We start from the raw sequence: 4997 nt of genomic DNA on the forward strand, positions 1-4997 counted from the left end.
GCGCATCGTCACCTCATCCTTAGCCAATCTTCGCTTAATCCGTAGCCCCTGTTTCGAGTTGCAAATATGAGCAACATAACCAGTATCAAATACCCAGGCGCTACTGTGAGCATTAGTTAAGTACACATCAATAACATGTATATCAAATATACCTTTCACTTTGCCATCCTTCTTATCCGCCAAATACTTGGGGCAGTTCCGCTTCCAGTGACCAGTCCCTTTGTAGTAGAAGCACTCAATTTCAGGCTTAGGTCCAGACTTGGGTTCCTTCACTTGGGCAGCAACTTGCTTGCCGTTCTTCTTGAAGTTCCCCTTCTTCCCTTTGCCCTTTTTCTTGAAACTAGTGGTCTTGTTGACCATCAACACTTGATGCTCCTTCTTGATTTCTACCTCCGCAGCCTTCAGCATCGCGAAGAGCTCGTGAATTGTCTTATCAATCCCTTGCATATTATAGTTCATCATGAAGCTTTTGTAGCTTGGTGGCAGTGATTGAAGAACTCTGTCAATGACACTATCAACCGGAAGATTAACTCCCAGTTGAGTCAAGTGATTGTGGTACCCAGACATTCTGAGTATATGATGAACTATTCTCCTCCATCTTACAGCTGTAGAACTTATTGGAGACTTCATATCTCTCAATCCGGGCATTTGCTTGAAATATTAACTTCAACTCCTAGAACGTCTCATATGCTCCATGACGTTCAAAACATCGTTGAAGTCCCAGTTCAAAGTCGTAAAGCATGGCACACTGAACTATCGAGTAGTCATCAGCTTTGCTCTGCCACGCGTTCACAACGTCTGGTGTTGCTCATGCAGCGGGTCTTGCACCTAGCGGTGCTTCTAGGACGTAATTCTTCTGTGCAGCAATGAGGATAATCCTCAAGTTACGGACCCAGTCCATGTAGTTGCTACCATCATCTTTCAACTTAGCTTTCTCTAGGAATGCATTAAAATTCAACGGAACAGTAGAACATGCCATTTATCTACAACAACATAGACGTGCAAAATACTATCAGGTACTAAGTTCATGATAAATTAAAGTTCAATTAATCATATTACTTAAGAACTCCCACTTAGATAGACATCCCTCTAATCATCTAAGTGATCACGTGATCCATATCAACTAAACCATGTCCGATCGTCATGTGAGATGAAGTAGTTTTCAATGGTGAACATCACTATGTTGATCATATCTACTATATGATTCATGCTCGACCTTTCGGTCTCAGTGTTCTGAGGCCATATCTGTATATGCTAGGCTCGTCAAGTTTAACCTGCGTATTCTGCGTGTGCAAAACTGGCTTGCACCCGTTGTATGTGAACGTAGAGCTTATCACACCCGATCATCACGTGGTGTCTCGACACGATGAACTGTCGCAACGGTGCATACTTAGGGAGAACACTTGTACCTTGAAATTTAGTGAGAGATCATCTTATAATGCTACCGCCGTACTAAGCAAAATAAGATGCATAAAGGATAAACATCACATGCAATCAATGTAGGTGATATGATATGGCCATCATCATCTTGTTCCTTTGATCTCCATCTCCAAAGCACCGTCATGATCACCATCGTCACCGGCTTGACACCTTGATCTCCATTGAAGCATCGTTGTTGTCTCGCCAACTATTGCTACTACGACTATCGCTACCACTTAGTGATAAAGTAAAGCAATTACATGGCGATTGCATTTCATACAATAAAGCGACAACCATATGGCTCCTGCCAGTTGCCGATAACTATTACAAAATATGATCATCTCATACAAAAAATTATATATCATCACGTCTTGACCATATCACATCATAGCAAGCCCTGCAAAAACAAGTTACACGTCCTCCACTTTGTTGTTGCAAGTTTTACATGGCTGCTACGGGCTTCTAGCAAGAACCGTTCTTACCTACGCATCAAAACCACAACGATTTTTCCTCAAGTGTGTTGTTTTAACATTCAACAAGGACCGGGCGTAGTCACACTCGATTCAACTAAAGTTGGAGAAACAGACACCCACTGGCCACCTGTGTGCAAAGCACGGCGGTAGAAGCAGTCTCATGAACGCAGTCATGTAATGTCGGTCTAGGCCGCTGTTGGGGAACACAGTAATTTCAAAAAAAAATCATACGTACACACAAGATCCATCTAGGTGATGCATAGCAACGAGAGGGGAGAGTGTTGTCCACGTATCCTCGTAGACCGAAAGCGGAAGCGTTATGACAACACGGTTGATGTAGTCGTACATCTTCACGATCCGACCGATCCTAGCACCGAAGGTACGGCACCTCCGTGATCTGCACACATTCATCTCGGTGACGTCCCATGAACTCTAGATCCAGCTGAGGTCGAGGGAGAGTTTCGTCAGCACAATAGCGTGGTGAGGCGATGATGAAGCTACCGGCGCAGGGCTTCGCCTAAGCACTGCAACGATATGACCGAGGTGAAAATCTGTGGAGGGGGGCACCGCACACAGCTAAACAATCAACTTGTGTGTCTATGTGGTGCCCCCTACCCCGTATATAAGGAGTGGAGGAGGGGGAGGGCCGGCCCTCTCATGGCGCGCCCAAGGGGGGAGTCCTACTCCCCGTGGGAGTAGGATTCCCCCTTCCCTAGTTGGAGTAGGAGAAGAAGGAAGGAGGATAGAGGGAGAAGGAAAGGGGGGCCGGCCCCCCCACCCCAATTCGGATTGGGCTTGGGAGGCGCCCCCACCTTGGTCGCCTCCTCCTCTCTCCCACTAAGTCCCACTAAGGCCCATAGTCTCCCCGGGGGGTTCCGGTAACCCCCCGGTACTCTGGTAAATGCCCGAACTCACTCGGAACCATTCTGATGTCCAAACATAGCCTTCTAATATATCAATCTTTATGTCTCAACCATTTCGAGACTCCTCGTAAGGTCCGTGATCACATCCGGGACTCCGAACTACCTTCGGTACATCAAAACACATAAACTCATAATACCGATCGTCATCGAACGTTAAGCGTGCGGACCCTACGGGTTCGAGAACTATGTAGACATGACCGAGACTCATCTCCGGTCAATAACCAATAGCGAAACCTGGATGCTCATATTGGTTCCTACATATTCTATGAAGATCTTTATCGGTCAAACCGCATAACAACATACGTTGTTCCCTTTGTCATTGGTATGTTACTTGCCCGAGATTCGATCATCGGTATCTCAATACCCAGTTCAATATCATTACCGGCAAGTCTCTTTTACTCATTCTATAATGCATCATCCCATAACTAACTCATTAGTCATATTGCTTGCAAGGCTTATAGTGATGTGCATTACCGAGAGGGCCCAGAGATACCTCTCCGACAATCGGAGTGACAAATCCTAATCTTGATCTATGCCAACTCAACAAACACCATTGGAGACACCTATAGAGAATCTTTATAATCACCCAGTTATGTTCTGACGTTTGATAGCACACTAAGTGTTCCTCCGGTATTCGGGAGTTGCATAATCCCATAGTCATAGGAACATGTATAAGTTATGAAGAAAGCAATAGCAATAAACTAAACGATCATAGTGCTAAGCTAACGGATGGGTCAAGTCAATCACATCATTCTCTAATGATGTGATCCCGTTAATCAAATGACAACTCATGTCCATGGCTAGGAAACTTAACCATCTTTGGTTAACGAGCTAGTCAAGTAGAGGCATACTAGTGACACTCAGTTTGTCTATGTATTCACACATGTACTAAGTTTCTGGTTAATACAATTCTAGCATGAATAATAAACATTTATCATGATATAAGGAAATATAAATAAATACTTTATTATTGCATCTAGGGCATATTTCCTTCAGTCTCCCACTTGCACTAGAGTCAATAATCTAGATTACATAGTAATGATTCTAACACCCATGGAGTCCTGGTGCTGATCATGTTTTGCTTGTGAGAGAGGCTTAGTCAACGGGCCTGCAACATTCAGATCCGTATGTATCTTGCAAATCTCTATGTCTCCCTCCTTGACTTGCACGCGGATGGAATTGAAGCATCTATTGATGTGTTTGGTTCTCTTGTGAAATCTGGATTCCTTTGGCAAGGCAATTGCACTAGTATTGTCACAAAAGATTTTCATTGGACCCGATGCACTAGGTATGACACCTAGATCGGATATGAACTCCTTCATCCAGACTCCTTCATTTGCTGCTTCCGAAGTAGCTATGTACTCACTTCACACGTAGATCCCGCCATGACGCTCTGCTTGGAACTGCACCAACTGATAGCTCCACCATTCAATAAAAATACGTATCCGGCTTGTGATTTAGAGTCATCCGGATCAGTGTCAAAGCTTGCATCGACGTAACCGTTTACGACAAGCTCTTTGTCACCTCCATAAATGAGAAACATATCCTTAGTCCTTTTCAGGTATTTCAGGATGTTCTTGACCGATGTCCAGTGATCCACTCGTGGATTACTTTGGTACCTCCCTACTAAACTAATAGCAAGGCACACATCAGGTCTGGTACACAACATTGCACACATGATAGAACCTATGGCTGAAGCATAGGGAATGAATTTCATTTTCTCTCTATCTTCTGCAGTGGTCGGGCATTGAGTCCGACTCAACTTCACACCTTGTAACACAGGCAAGAACCCTTTCTTTGCTTGATCCATTTTGAACTTCTTCAAAACTTTATCAAGGTATGTGCTTTGTGAAAGTCCAATTAAGCGTCTTGATCTATCTCTATAGATCTTGATGCCTAATATATAAGCAGCTTCACTGAGGTCTTTCATTGAAAAATTCTTATTCAAGTATCCTTTTATGCTATTCAGAAATTCAGTATCATTTCTGATCAACAATATGTCATCCACATATAATATCAGAAATGCTACAGATCTCCCACTAACTTTCTTGTAAACACAGGTGTATAAAACCATATGCTTTGATCACACTATCAAAGCGTATATTCCAACTCCGAGATGCTTGCACCAGTCCATAAATGGATCGCTGGAGCTTACACACTTTGTTAGCATCTTTTGGATCGA

This window comes from Triticum urartu, chromosome 6A, assembly GCF_056163025.1.
Source record: "Triticum urartu cultivar PI428250 chromosome 6A, HENAU_Tu73, whole genome shotgun sequence".
Classification (NCBI taxonomy): domain Eukaryota; kingdom Viridiplantae; phylum Streptophyta; class Magnoliopsida; order Poales; family Poaceae; genus Triticum; species Triticum urartu.